The 15,802-nt window shown below is 45.1% G+C and overlaps 1 long non-coding RNA gene across 2 annotated transcripts; it reads left to right on the forward strand.

The window, feature by feature from the left end:
* Window positions 1-1,525: 1,525 nt before the first annotated feature.
* On the forward strand, window positions 1,526-10,662 carry LOC139356291 (uncharacterized). 2 transcript variants are annotated; one of them, XR_011607876.1, is made up of 3 exons: window positions 1,526-1,669; window positions 1,924-2,027; window positions 10,225-10,662. It is a non-coding gene; the product is annotated as an uncharacterized lncRNA (long non-coding RNA). The 2 variants fall into 2 exon arrangements; XR_011607877.1 differs by lacking the exon at window positions 1,924-2,027.
* The last annotated feature ends 5,140 nt before the right edge of the window (window positions 10,663-15,802 follow it).

Below are 15,802 nucleotides of genomic sequence, written 5' to 3' on the forward strand. Positions count from 1 at the left end.
CTGAGATAGAACTGTCTTCTTACATGCAGCCCTCTTCCGCTGTGCAACTCTATCTCGATCTTAGCTGAGAAGATCAACGGAGAGCAATTCAAGTGAAATCATGGTAAACTTGACAAAACAAAACCAAACAAACCGTAAATGCTTTGGAGATCTTTCTGAGGACTAGACCTTTTATCACGGGGCAAACTTAAATGATTTTCAATCAATAACTTCATCTAAGAGGGATGTTGAGGCAAAAATATCATACTCAGAATTCTTGGTTGCTTCCTCCCTTGTCAAGTCAGTCAGCGGATGCTTTCTCAAGATTCTTACACATGGCTTTGATACAGGATTTGAATGAGTCTTTTTCTGACCAGTATACAAAAACTATACTGTGGAACAGTGTCTTGTCTCAATTCTGCAATCACTTCTGTGCATGTCTGAAGTCCTAGAACCCAGGAGGAGAGACAATCAAATTAGCCAAAAGTAATTTGTGAAGATTGACCATGGGAGGTGGTGGCTAGAAGTCCTCTGGCCACTGCTCTCTGAGCATGCCCATAGAAAGTCCTGGGCCACACTGACTGCTGAGAAAGAACATCTCAGGGCTTGGATCCCCTGTTCAGAGGACACATGCTCTTCCGCCCCATCAGGGAACAGTAGAGGAATGGCGGCTCCATGCTGTGTCCTGCCCAGCTCTCAGTCTCTGCACTCGAGGCCCTGGGCCGGCGTAGATGTGAAGGCTCTTCAGTGTTATCATATGGAGACAGATGACAGGAATCCTGCAAATGAGCAGAAAGGATGTGACGATTAAAGTTTCTTCTGAAGCTATTACATGTGACGATTAAAGTTTCTTCTGAAGCTATTACAAACTCAAGTCACTGAGTTGCTTCTCTACTAGTTTTTTATTGCCAACTGGAATTCTGCACTGTGTTGCAGAGTCGGGGGTGGGGGAGTGTGGAATTGTTCCCTTACTACCTGCTGCTCTGTCAACTGAAATTGATCAAAGCTATAACAAAAACATTTCTAGAAATTATTTGAATGCTGTTGGGAAAACTCTGGGAATGGAGTCAAAAGAAGGTATATTTTGGAGTATGTTTTCAGGTCTAAAATTCTTTGCCAGAAATGTTCTTTAATGGAATCTCCAGACTGAGTAGGAAAACAGGGCATACTATTTTTTGAAAGGAATGAGCAGGAATGAAATAAATGCAGTCCAAAGGGAATGCAAAACATGCAAGGTGAGGATACTTTGCTTTAGGACAAACCCTCCAAAGGGAAACCTTTCAGCAAGAGTGTTACCTAAGTGCATGCAATGCAGGTTTGTATTACTGAAAACTGGGAGTGGCCGTTGCGGACGCGCTGGTTTCTCAGAGGCACTGTCACGGAGGTTCAAACGAGAAGGCCTTGTCTGGCCCCAGGAAGCACCCAGGTGCCTCGTCCCTCCATTTCCCCATCTCCAGGGGGGCGCTCCCAGGGCGGGCTCCACGCCTGCCCCATGCGCCTGCGCACGAGCCTTGAGGCAGGCGGGGTTCCAGCGCGCCAAGGCCGCCGTCAACCGCTCAGAGCGTCTGTTGCTGGCGGTTCATGGCGGGGAGACTAGCAGCGCGAGAGCAAAGGGCGGTTACCAACGGCCTTCGCTCTCATGGCGTCCTTCTTGGTGTTACCTAAAAATAAAGCCAAGTGTGATTAGAAGGTAATCGCCTCCTGGTCATGCTCCCACTGGTCACCAGTGTCCGCGGGGCGACCCCACATTGTGGCCAGAGCAGGCCTGTGGGGGCGCTCAAGGCGGGCGCGTTCATAGCTTTCCTAGGGGGAGCCCTGCGGGACGCCCAGGCCTTGCTCTTTTCCTTGCTAGCCTGGCCCTGAAGTGAGGGAGGAGGGTTTAACAATGCAGTGGGAACCCCAAAGTGTGTCTCCGCCGTGCCTCTCCTATTCCAAACAATGCAGAAGCTTGAGGAAAACGTCAGCAGTTGAAACCGTGATGCAGTTCAGCGAAGAAGTAGTTCCTGTCCTCGTAAAATCAGTGAAATTCTCACGAATGACCTCACTGAGTAAGTTGTGAAGCTTGTTGACTTGATCAGAATGATCAGCCAGCATGCATGTTCTAATACACTCATTTGTCAATGATATGAGCAGCTGCGAATGGAAGAACAGGCCATTAGTCATAGTCTGTTCACTTAGTAGCACAAGTTGTTTGTGGATGCAAGAGTGTGGCCAAAGTCAAGAAAAGCTTCTATACGAATCGCTTACTTATGTGGAATTTACAAATAAAAAGTAGTGGTATATTATTTGTAAATTGTAGGCTACACATGTATCTAAAATTTACTGCACACACGTGTGTATCTTGGGTGGTTGGGTTAGTGTGTACTTGAGAATGTCAGGAAGATTTATTTTGGATTTTGGAGGGTGTGAGATTTGTGGGGGTGGTTTTGTGTATGTGAAAATGTGTTTATATGAATTCTTAGTTTGGAATTTGATATGTATTTAATTGGCGAGAATCTAATATGTATTCACACGTGTGGGTTGGTGGTGTCTGTCTGGAGATTGCAGATTAAAGGTCATAACTGGGCCAGGCGCGGTGGCTCACGCCTGTAATCCCAGCACTTTGGGAGGCTGAGGTGGGCGGATCACCTGAGGTCAGAAGTTGGAGACTAGCCTGGCCAACATGGTGAAACCCCGTCTCTACTAAAAATAGAAAAATTAGCTAGGTGCGGTGGCGCATGCCCAGCTACTTGAGAGGCTGAGGCAGAAGAATCACTTGAACCCAAGAGGCGGAGGTTGCAGTGAGCCCAGATCGTGCCACTGCACTCCAGCCTGGGCGACAGAGTGAGACTCCATTCCCCGCCCCCCAAAAAAGAAGGTCATAACTGTTTTTGTGAGAGTATGTAGGAGTGAGAGTTTATATTTGGAGGATATGAGATGTGAGATATGTATACCAGAAGAATTGGGGTTAGATACTTGTGATTTGGGTTGTGAAGATGTATTTTGCACGTGTTTTCTCAGATGAATGTTGGGGATTTGTATTTGTCTAATGTATGGCAGATTTGGAAGAATTATCTTGTGCACATGGGCAATAATAAAGTGCTTGTGTCTGTTTTTGTGGATGTACACTCTGGTTTACGTATTTGGGAAATGTCGGAAGACCAGAGTGTACATTTTGTGGATGTACACTCTGGTTTATGTATTTGGGAAATGTAGGAAGTACTCAGGACATGTTGCATGGTGATGCGTGTTTCTTTTTATGATTTTCAGGGGGTGTGTATGTCTATTTCAATGTGTGAGGGCAGTTCCATGTCTACTGGGGGACTGGTAGGATGAATGTGTGCAGTTGTGAGGTGGATTTTGTATGATTCTGTGTCTTGGAAGATGGTGTTATTTCTGTGTGAGCATTTGGAAGTATGATTACATATGTGCCGGTATTGTGGAACTGTATGTGTATTTGAGGATATGAGGTGGCATGTTTGCATATTTGTGGCGTGTTAGTTAATCGTGGGTATATTTAGGGCACGTAGAGAACTACATAAGTATTGAGTTTGTGTGTGTGTTCAAGGGCATGGCAGTTTAGATGAATGCTTTGTGGAGCTATGTGCTTGTATTTTTCAGTAAGTGGTTATTAGGGTTGTATATTCTGGGAATTTAGTATGTGTGTGTCTGATAGAGGGATGGGGTTCTCTTTTTATACCGGAGAGTGAGAGAGTTGAATTTATATCTATTAGAGGTGTGTGATATGGTTATTGGTTAGTACTTGGCAATGTGGGAGCTGGTTCATACTAGATTGGGATAATATGGGGTTGGGAAGTGTTTTTATGGGTATTCATAAATGATATGCTGGAGATATTTCTGTGCATCTTGGGTGTGTATACTGGTTTGTGTGTATATTTATCAGCAGATAGATGAATTATCTAAGTCTATTTATAGAATATGGGATTGTTAGTATTTAAAGTGTATTTCTTTGGAGAATGCTAGGGTGTTCGTACATGTGTTTGGGCATGTTTGGGGGGATGAAGTGAGGAGGTTGTATTCCAGAGATGTAGCATATTGATTGGATAGTGTTTTGGGGGATTTACACATTCAGGGATTGGGGATATTTGCGTGAGTATGTGCCCACGAGTATATGAAAGTTGTGTGTGTATATGAGAGTTTTATTGGTGTTTTTGTGGGGTTTTTTGGTGTTGCATGGGTTTTATCTGGGAGGGTGGGGTGTGTATTCATGGGTAGTTTGTGAGTGTGTATATGAGGGGTTTTGGGTATATTCAGACTTAGTGGTCCTCTGTGTCTGTTGTGAAATGTAATCCTCGCAGAATTTGGTGTTGCCACTCGTATATGTGTTCTCAGTGTTTGTGAGGTGGACTTTATGTATTTGATAAAACTAGTTTGTGGTTCTGTGTGTATTTGAGTTTATGGGGCTTCTGTATTTTGTACTGTGGGAGATGTGGGAGGTTCAGTGCAGGTATTTGGAAACAGAGAGGCTGTGTAGGTTGTGTTTGCATTCAAGAATCATGGATTTCTGTATTTTAGAGCCGTGGGATTGTATGTGATTCTTTTTCTGGGTGATGCCTGACACAAGTGTTGTGTACCTTGTGATTTTTTTTAGATCCTATGCTTATAGGATTTTCATTATGTACATTATGTACTGTTAACAAATATACTGAAAAGGATTTTCTTAAAAAAAAACAAAAGAAAAAAATAGAAATTTGATTCCAGTGAGCTGTTTGTAAATCAAGGAGTCCCAGCCTTCAGTGCAAAACAAAGGTACACTCTGAAAGAACAAAGAGAGCTATTATCTTTTATAGAGAAAGTTCGTCCTCAGATTCCCAATCTGGTTCACTCTGCAAATGAGGGATACAAGTTGTTTATTTCTGATTGGCTGATGTAAGTCACAATCTTATTTCTTAAGTCCATATGACAAAATGGTACCCCTTGATTCAGGTGGCATAAACAGGAACAGACAGCTGTGAAAGTCCCAAAGTGACACAAGTACATGGTTTTTGCAGGAAGCAGGGTACATGTGTGAGACCTGCAGTTAGCAAATGGCTGCTTGGCTCCATTTTGAGTTTAGGCCCAGTTAGCCACTCATGATCCATCTTGAAGGATTAGCCCTTTCAGGGTTCACAGTATATATAGGTACTGTGTTCATTGTACATGTTTGTATTTGGGCACATATATATGTACATACATGGTTTTAGCAGTGATGTGAGCATTTGGGGCGGGTAGAGTTTTGTCTACAAATTTGCATAGTTATTGGGCAGTCCATCTACTGTACCATGTAGTTAGGGTACAGGTACAGGTAGCAGTTGTGTTGCTGGTGGGCTGGTTCAGGTTCTTAACTTTGCTGCACAAAAGAAGTCTTACTTTGAGAGCGAGTCCAACATAAAAGTAAGCAAGAGAGGTTACTGCAAAGCGAACGTACACTCTGACAGCCGATCACAGTGTGCTGCTCAAAGGTGAGACAGCATTGACTGATGCTGGGGAAACCTCCTTTATGGGAGCCTTACATGACTATTCATGAAGGGGTGGGAAGGGATGTCACTGTTAAGCACGCTCTGGGTGGTTTTCTGGACGCTCATGCGTTATTGCTGCACACGTTAGTGCCTATATCACGTGAATCATTAACATCTTAAATCTCTACCCAAGGGTGTGTTTTTCACTGTTATAATGAGCATCGGTCAAGCCAGGGACACTAATCATGGGTTTTCACACTTGTGCGAATTTGGGGATTTTCCTTCTTCTTTTCCACCTCCTTACTGCAGGACCTCCTTGTGCACTGTCAGATGGTTTGTTCTCTTCATCTGTTTAGTAAGTTTGTTCTTCTTTAATGGAGGCTATGACCACCCTATCCTATCTTAATTGTGTGTGTCTGTTCAGGATACATGAGGAGGTTGTGTTCCGGAAGTACGTAGTTTGGTGGTTTTGTTTGTATATTTGGGGTGAGAGTTGAGGCTCCTACTCAGGGTGCAGGTAGATTGTGTACACGTATTCCTATGAAAGGTCGTGGCTGTGCTGGAGCTGGCTTTTGCTAGCTTGGGGTAGCCACTGGGCACGGCACATCTCTTTTCAGCTCTGTGTTCAGTGGCATTAGGTTGGTAGTTTAAAATTAGTCATGCTGAGATATTTACACCACATAAGCAGCACAAATCTAGGCTTTCCGATTTCCCCCTGGAGAGCATTTTATTAAGCAGTTAGCAACACACCACTGGGGTGTGTGTGTGTGTTTAGGATCTGTAAGCAGATGTTTGTATGAAGCAAGAATCTTGAGGCTTTAATGGGTGTGTATACTGGGGATTCTATGTGTAGAATGACAAGGGTGGGTCATTCTGCATCACTGTGTTACTCCTAAATACTTGATTCATTCTTTAGGGCCAAAGAATCCTTATATATGGTGGTTTCTGGCTCTTCCTCCTGCAGATGGATGCAGGGGTACCTGCACCTTAGGCAGGTGGTTGCTCCTTCAGTATCTGTGTGTTCCTAGCATCTGGATCCTCAGATGGGTGGGCCTGGTAGACAGAACACTGTGCAGAGCAGAACTTTCCCAGATATTGTCCATGTGATGGGCACAGTCAGAAAGATGTGGGGTTTCCAGGACAGGAGGTCCGATGTGCCATGTCTTCTCTCAGTCCTGATGTCCCTGCTGATTCCTCTGGGGCATGGCGAGTGACGAGGACACCCTCTAACATAGGTTCCACAAGATGAAAGCCTGCAGAACCTGTGCCTGCACTGCCATCTGCCCCCTGGGTGGGGATACTGTTGGGTGTCAGGCTGAGAGCTGGGCCACCAGTTCTGAACCAACCTGTCCCCATGGAAACCTGAGGCTTCGGGGCTAAGGCAGGACCTCCAGCAGGTACCCAGTGTTGAGAATACGTGTTGGTTTCTGTGTTAGGAGTTTTGTCTCAGTGGAGTCATGGTAAAAAGAGGCAATCCAAGGCATTTGACATTTTCTTCTTTCTCTGGTGAAGTGAGGAATGAATGTTGACCATTTCTTTCTGAAGTTCCCTACAGAAATTGTATACTCAGCCTGAGGAGCCCAAGGTGACTCCTTATCTGCTCTTGGAGAAGGTGTCATCTAGAGTCTTGACAAGGAGTCTTCAGGCACAAGGACCTGAATCTGATTTCTCGTGGAAGGCATTGGGCAGAGCTTGACAGTCCTACCTAGAACTGGGCTATAATTCTAGGGATAAAGTGGAGGAGCAACAAGTGGTGGGGAGCACACCTTTAGAACCTGGGCCTGGAGTGGGCAGGCCAAGGAAGCCTGAGTTTACATGGGCTTAGGTCCTGGGGCAGAAGCCAGTCACAGAGCCTGGGCAGCCAGATTCGCTCCAGCCTGGGTTGTGGGTGAGGGTGAGCCTCCTCTTGTGCTCCTGTCTGGGGCACCCCTGAGCTGCAGGCAGAGGTCTTAGTTGCAACTCGGCAAGGATGTACAGCCGGGCCTGGTGCTAAGGAGTGAAGAGGGTAGAGTCAAGGAGAGGAGGCTCTGATCTGTGTCCCTTCAGCAATCTGGAGCATGATGTTAGATCCTGTTAGCGCAGCCTCCCACTGACATCTCCTGGATCTTCTGTCACCGGGAGGCTCAGGACCCCAAGAGAGAATGGATTCGGTTCCTCTTGAAGTGTTCATCTGGTTCTGGGTCCCCACTCTTTGAGCACACTGGGTGCTGGCCCTGCAGATGTGGGAGAAGCCTGGCAGGGCTGGGGTCAGTGAAGTGACACAGGCAGAGCTGGGCAGGTTCTGTCCTGAGGAGTACTGGGAGCTGGGGTCTGGAGACACAGGGAAGCCCCCTGAGAAAATGTGGCTCTAATGTTTCTGAGAACCCTGTGGATGGGTTCTCCTTTCTTTCCAAAGGCTCAGGATGCCCCTGGAGTGGCAATCACATCTCAGCTTCTTCTTTCTTTTCTTTTCCTTTTTTTTTTCTGAGACAGAGTCTCCCTCGTTGCCCGGGCTGGAGTGTAGTGGCATGATCTCGGCTCATTGCGACCTCCTGGGTTCTAAGCAATTCTCCTGCCTCAGCCTCCAGAGTAGCTTGGATTACAGGCATGCACCACCATGCCCAGCTAATTTTGTATTTTTGGTAAAGACAGGGTTTTGCCATGTTGGCCAGGCTGGTCTCAAACTCCTGACCTCAGGTGATCCACCCGCCTTGGTCTCCCAAAGTGCTGGGATTACAGGTGTGAGCCACTACGCCTGGGCAGCTTCATGTTTCTGAATGGGTGACCCAACCTTCCGTATTTTCTTTATTGCACATGGGGCCACAAGCCCAGCAGAGGGGACCACAAGCCCAGCAGAGGGAGCCACGTGATGGAGGTGTCCACCTGCTGACCCCATAGCCACCAGCTCCTCCGTCAGACTCACCCAAGGATTTGTGGGCCTTGCTCCTTACCGGGAGTTGCCTTCTGGCCTTTTCTTCCTCATGGTGAATCCTCCTGCCAATAAAATGTGCCAACATCACTTCCTTTAATGTTTTAATAGCCTCTTTCCTGTGGTATAAATGGATTCCTGGTGGCTCTCGTTGCCCCCTCATGTCCTACCCGAACATAATGAGGGTATGTTGTACTAGTTGTGTTGTGTTTCATTGGCAGAATGGAGCTCTGTCTGCTTTTATAATATATGTCTTAAATAAAAATGCACTGCAATGTATACCGGGTAGATCTTGGATTTCTTTGTTTTGAAATAGGAAGTCATGGATCCTGAGTTTCAGGGCAGAAGTACATGTGTCTCTTGGTCTTGAATCAGCAGAGAAAATCTCCCTTGCAGGTTGCATGAATGAAAATTGCTAGATTCGCTGAGGTCAGCCTGAGCCATTTGTTCTGGGCTCAATATTTTTGAAGAGTGTATGTCATGAAACATATCCTGCACCCACCCCCTTCTCTGTATGAGCAGAAGATTTCCTCAACTGTGTGTTGAGTGGCCCCTCTGTGCAGCTCCTTAGAAGCCCCTGACTGTTCTGTTTCCCAGGAGCTTATAGGAAAAAGGATCTGTTCCCATCTCAGTCCTCACTGGGCCCTGGTGCTCTATAGTGACACAGTAGTGAGTCTGAGGACACTGAGAAGTAAACAGTGAGGCCACTGAGGAACTGCCCCTTCAAAGGAGGCTGTTCTGATGCCCACTGCAGGAGTCTGGGATCAAAGGAAGGAGACTCAGCAGGCAAGACCAGGGAAGGCAGAACACTAGGGCCAGCCAGGCGAACACTAGGAACAGAGCAGAGAGAGCTGGGGGTTGGGAATGGAGTGGGAGGCAGGCTCTGATTGCACAGAGAGGTGGAGGGGGCATGTCATGGCATGTGAAGTCCCCCTACCCACAACACAAGAGTCTCCAGCCTCTCCTTCCTTTCCCAGACTCGTTTCCTGGGGCTGTAAGTAGGGAACACTGGGGGAATGTCAGCCTGGGGCTCAGTGGTCTAGGTCCTTCTTGCAGATCAAACCTTTCTTGAAGCATCCTTTGAGTAATAAGCATATCCATGGTGTCTGCAGGTTAGAATTGGGATATTTAAGGAGCCCAGGGCCTTCTCTTGGGAGTCACCCCAGGTTCCTAAAGAGAGGTGGAGGCAAGTGTAGCTGGAGGTGTCCCAGGAGGGAGAAGCCTAGGCCCAGCATGGGAAGCAGGCAGTGGGAGATGTGGTGTTCTCCCAGCAAGGAGACAGCTGCTGTGTTGACAGTGGACACTGGAAAGGGCTGTGGTTGGTTGATCCTCCCCCATGAGGACCCCTTACTGTTGGGGACCCTCATTGCCAGAAGATGTAACTGAAATGTCACTTCCCGTATGAAATGCCTTCTCTGCACTCAGCACTCCCCCAGTGGCAGGGAAGTTTCTCAAGGGGCAACCATGGTCAGGTCAAGGGTACAGGCTCTGGAACCAGACTGCTGGCTCAAATCCCAGAAGCCCCAGTGTATACCTGACCTTTGTGACCTTGGGCAAGTATTTTAACCTCTCTGAGCCTCAACTTACTTATCTGTAAAATGGAGATAATAGTGCTAACTCCACAGGGTTATAAAGCTTGGCATTCATACATGTAAAGTGCTTGGAGCAGTGAATGCTATACTGTAGGTGCATATGGCATAACTGTTAGCTAATGTGATTACTAGTCCATACGGAACATAACTTCCCATTTCCCTAGTATAGGCCCCCTCTCATCCACACTCAGAGCCTCCTCTTCGGATGGCCTCAGGGGAATACGGGCTCCTTACTCTTCCCCCTAAATCCCCAACTTGAACCTCTGTCTCACAGCAAAATTAATGCTGGAAACGTCTGCTCCTATAGGACTGAAACCTCAGACACAGGGAGCTGGCCTATTCACCTTAGAATCCTCTGGGGCACCCACTACAGTGTCTGCAGCAAGGAGTCAATAAAGAACCGGGGAACAGACTGGAGCAGAAGGACCACCCAGCAGAGCCAAGCCAAATCACTGACCCTCAGAGACCTGATGTGAATGCTTATGGTTTCAGTCCACTGGATTCTGCAGTAATCTGCCGATCTGCAATATTACCACAGTAAATAATGGATAGACCTGAAAATGAACGTGTACCTCGTGCCAAAATTGCAGATACCCCATGAGCAGGAAACCTCAGCAGTAGAAACAATTTTATATGAGGGAATGTACTCTCTCCTTTGCATTTATCCTCAAATCTGTATTTTTAGCCCCTCACTTGTCTCTACAGAGACAAATGAGTTGCTTAATCTAATTGCTGACTGTACATCTCCAGGAAACTGTGTGTATGTGTTTATATTCATAGTATATGTATTTATTATCTGTTTTCTTCCATGGGATGTAGTCTCCCTAAGAGAGTAGTCATGATTGTATTTGTTGATGCTTAATAGGTTGTATTTGTTGATGCTTAACAAGTAATCATTGAATGGGCTGGGCGCGGTGGCTCACACCTGTAATCCCAGCACTTTGGGAGGCTGAGGCAGGCAGATCATGAGATCGGGAGATCGAGACCATCCTGGCCAACATGGTGACCTGTCTCTAGTAAAAATACAAGAAAATTAGCTGGGTGTGGTGGAGTGTGCCTGTAATCCCAGCTACTCTGGAGGCTGACGCTGGAGAATCACTTGAACCTGAGAGTTGGAGGTTGCAGTGAGCCAAGATTGCGCCACTGCACTCTAGCCTGGTGACAGAGCGAGACTCTATCTCGCTCTTATTTAATATAAAATAAAATAATCATTGAACGAAGGAATCAAAGAATGTGGTCCCAGGTTGGGCACCCTTAGTTCAGTCCCTGAGAGTTTATGAGTATAATGTTTTGCCTTTTAACATAAGTGAAAGAAGGGAGCATAGTTGCATTGAAGGAGAAGTTAAACTATGACTCGGGACCCCAAGCAGTCTCACCTGACCCCATATGCTGCTGTGGGACTAAAATGTCTCAATAGAACTGTGCTTAGTCAGCCACTTTACACCTGCTTCGATTAGCCACTGGATATGAAGCTTCCCCAGAAAGAGGAGAGAACGCAGCATGGGTGTTCTCCATAGCTGAAGCAACCCTGGGAGGGCCTGAGTCTATCTTCCAACAGCATTCCCAACAATTGGTGAAACAAGTCATTCATCAAGGAGGGATCTAGGTGGCTGATGTCCGCATCCACCACAGTCTGCCTCTGTTCAGCTTGAATCCATTTCTTCATTTGTAGTCTGAGTGTGGAAAACAAATGCATGTGTCTGTGTGTTCAGGACTGTAGGAGGTGGAGGTCTGTATTTTTAGGGTAGTGTGTCTGTGCATACAAAGTTGGACTTTGTATGTATGAATTTAGGGAGTGTGAGTGGCTGTGTATATATTATGGGGTAAAGCCACCACATATGTTTGTGGTAGAGTTGGAGTTTTGTGTATAATGTGAGGATTCATTTGGATTATATGTGTTCTAAACTGTGGGTAGTTTATGTGGATATTCAGAGTATGTGTAGGGAGCATGTACATGTATTTGAAGGAGGGTGAGGTTATGTGAAGTATGTGTTGAATTCTGGTGGGATGAGGGATGTGTGAATTCATAGCTTGTGCAGGTTTTATGCAGCTGGCCTGAGAAGGCTGGAGTGTCTAATATATGCATTTGGAGATTGGGAGTTGGTGTGTCTGTGCATTTATTTGGATCATGGAAGGTTGTAGATGTGTATTTCTAACTGTAGATATTGAGGACGCATATTTGGGGAGTTTTGAGAGGATGTGTGTGTGTGCATGTGCGTGCGCACGTGTGTGTATGTGTGCACGTGCAGTGTGGTGTTTCTCTATGTTTTGGTGGGTCATCCATCAGAATATCCCAGATTATCTGATGTAACAAACAAATAATTCTGCATCTCACTGACTTCCAACAACATAGGTTTCTCATGTATGTTACGTGTCCTCCATTGGTTGGCTTTGATCAGTTACTGGTCCTCTGCCTTGGATCCAGATGGATGGAGCAGCCTCATTTGGGACAGAACTAGAAGGATTTCTTCTGCTCAGAGTCATACATGGCATTTCTGCTCACATTTCATTTGCCATAACAAGTCATGTGGCCTTACTTGAGTTAAATCGACTAGGGATGTATAATCTCTCAGAGACACCACAGAGAAGGACCATGAATTGTCTTCATAGTGATACATCTGCCCTATTGTGTTCAGAACATGTTCCATTGCTGTGTTTATATTTCACTAAGGAGTATGGGGAGTTGATGAGGGAGGGTGTTTAGGTGTGTGAAGGCTGCTGTGTGACAAGGGAGGCATTGGCTGGTGTGGGATGTTTTTATACTAACACATTTTGGGGATTTGTATCTGTTTTGGGTATTTGTATTCTGTGTCATGTGTATCTGTTATATATCTAAGATATATATTTATGTAGGTAGGTTAAGTATTCAGTGGTGTTGGAAATGTGTTTTTAGGGGAATATAGGTGAGTTTTTAGTATATTACAGAAGCATAGTGGGTTTTGGGTTTATTCTCAGGGTACTGGATAGTTATATGTTCTTATTTGAATGGTGTTTGTGTGTGTGTGTGTGTGTGTATGTGTGTATTTGTGTGCTGGGGGTGGTTCTGTGTATTTTGACGGTACTGTGAGATATTGTGAATGTGTGTACATACATTTGAAAAGGAAGGTAATGTTCTATGTTTTAATGCTTTGTGTGTTGGATTTGTGTGTATTCAGAGTAGAGGAGTTTTATCTATGCTCACGGTGTCTAGATGAGAATTTAGGTGTACATTTTTGGTGTGAAGAATTTGGAGGCAGAGAGATGGCTGGGTGTATTTGGGTGTTATAACTATATGTATATAACCTGAGGATATGGACAGAATATTTAGAGTTTTCAAGATGGAGGCTTGTGTATGTTTGTATTTGGGAGTACACGGCCATGTGCGTATTTGGATCTGTGAGTATATTGTGAGTGTGTTATGCAGGCATCTGCATGTTTGAGTTTGTGTAATCTGAAGAGTGTGAATTTATTCAGGAAATGTGGTGGCTGTGTGTCCATTGTAGAGCTGTGAGTGTGTGGTCTGTGCTTCTACCAGGGGAATATAGGATAATTTCCTCTTTTTTTCTATTTTTATAACATTTTATGTAACTCATAAACAGTTTGTATCAAAATTCACACAAAGTTGCTAGAGAGCATACGATTTCCAAAAATGTCCTGGGTTTTTAATTACATTAAGGTTTTCTAAGGATGCACTCAAATCAATGGTAAAATGCAGACAATATGTGATATTTCATTATTTTTAGCAAAACTATTCTCACTACTTTGTCTCCTCACAGTATTAACTCTGATACCCACTTTGTACAGGATTTGCTAGTACTAGGATGTCACAAAACCATTAAGCTTGGATCTACAGAGGCAAATATTTCCAAACAGCAGTAATAGCCCCTTGGCCCCCACCCCCACTTCATATATCCATACAGTCTGTCTGCACAGTCAGGCAGGGCGCAAGCTCATGACCTCCACTTGGGAGTCTCAAGATCCCCTTTTGATTGGGCAAGAAGCAAACATTTGGGGGGAATGTTGGAAACTGAGGCCATCTTACAGGAACCCACGTGGTCAGGCCAGCAACTACCAATTAAACGGCCAGTCCGCTCACCACTAAGTAGATCCCACTGGTTGATGATTGCTACTGATGTGGTCCTCCCTCTCCAACAACAAACATAAAAGAAAAGGAAGGTTTGGAGCCAACAATGAAGGGGGAGGGGCGCACTAGTACAAATGACACCAGACACGACTTTATTCCCTGTCAAGCATTTGTCGTCATGTAGACACAGCCAAGGTGAACTGAAGCAGGGTGTGAACACTCTGTACATTCATGACTATCTTCATTCTTTAAAACCTTACTAACAGGGAAACCAATGAACTTACCACCTACTGTGACTTACTAGTTCACTCAACATCAAAACGTGTCTGTGCTAATTTTTTAGTCTGGGATACAAGACAAAAAAAAAAAAAAATCCAAAAGACAAACAAGTAAAAACCAAAGAATTTAGATGGGGGAAGGAAAGGGATTGTGAGCAGATTTCATGGTATACATTAAATTTTGAAAAATCAGTATTTTGTAGTTCTATTGCTTTGTGCAAAAAGTTTAAAATAAAAAAAATGCCCACTGGAGCTACCCATATGGATGGAGAAGTGAGGACATGATATAGACAGGGCACAGGACCTGCAAGCGTTTCCTGATGACAGTCCAGAGGGACAGGAATAGTTCCCAGGATGTGTCAATTTCTCTTCACAGAAAGGGGCTGTAAGATTTGGGGGGGAAAAGCCCTACACGTGAAGGATGTTAAGAAAATCATTGAAATATGGTTTCCAAAAACTGAGCATGCTCTAAGTTACAGACAGACATACTTAATTCTGAGAACTCGTTGAACTTCTCTGACATGGGTAGATGGGAATTTCAAAAAAGTTACTAATAAATGATTGTGCTTCTAAAGTTGCAGGGTCAACATTTCATCCTCTAGAAAGCAGGGCAATTCATGGCTTGGAGTCTTCTTGTTTACATCCTAGAAACCAGAACAAATTTCATGGGACCCCTCACCGCCAACAACCAGCAGGGAAGGTGGAGAGAGGGCCACAGCTGTCTTTGGTAGGGCGCCTGTGTGTGCCTGCTGTGTGCATGTGCTGGAGAGACTAAGCATAGAGAAGGGCCCAAGCGATGAGGGAAAGTGAGTCTCCTGGCTGCTCCAGTCCCTTCTTTCCAGGCACAAAGAAGTTGAACTTGTTTTTCATGTAGGCCCCATTCATCTCACTTCAGCTTTTAGTAACAGTGTGTGTGTGCATGAGTAGCTGTGTGTGACAGAGTAAGTCCCTGTGCCTTTCTAGATTTCAGTAATTCAGGTTTGCGGTTTCAAGAGAAATAATCTGTAAATGACACAAGAACAAATTTATAAGTTAGATTAGCAACTTTACGTTGCTTAAAATCTGATGTTATATTTTTAAAAATGCCCCTGGGTACAGGCAAAATTATATGGCCACTGGAACTGAAGTCCTTACCAGCTGTATGAGGAATATTCAGATTGTTTCTGTTATCTCTGCATTTTAAAGTAGCAAAATACTAAGCCATTAGGTTATTGAACCTGTAATATTCCCACAGGGGTTTTATGTCTACCCCATGTGATTCAGTTAATTTTCCTGGACTTTGGTTAGACTGCTTCCTTTCCCTCTTAGGCATTTGGACCCCAAAGGTAGGTAGGTAAAAGTGTCATTTTTAAAGATTTTACCTGTTGGGGAATTTCCTGGTTGCTGCTCCTGGAAAGCGTGCAGCTGGCCTGCAGGAGTCTGACATTTCCAGTCAGTGGGGAGAGAAGACTTGTGTCTCCCAAAGCCAAGGGGTGGCCAGGTGTAGGACAGCAGAACTTTCTAGGGGGTCCAAGGGGAAAGTTCTGAGTGGACTCTGGGAAGGG

Source organism: Macaca nemestrina, chromosome 9 (assembly GCF_043159975.1).
Source record: "Macaca nemestrina isolate mMacNem1 chromosome 9, mMacNem.hap1, whole genome shotgun sequence".
In the NCBI taxonomy this organism is placed as follows: domain Eukaryota; kingdom Metazoa; phylum Chordata; class Mammalia; order Primates; family Cercopithecidae; genus Macaca; species Macaca nemestrina.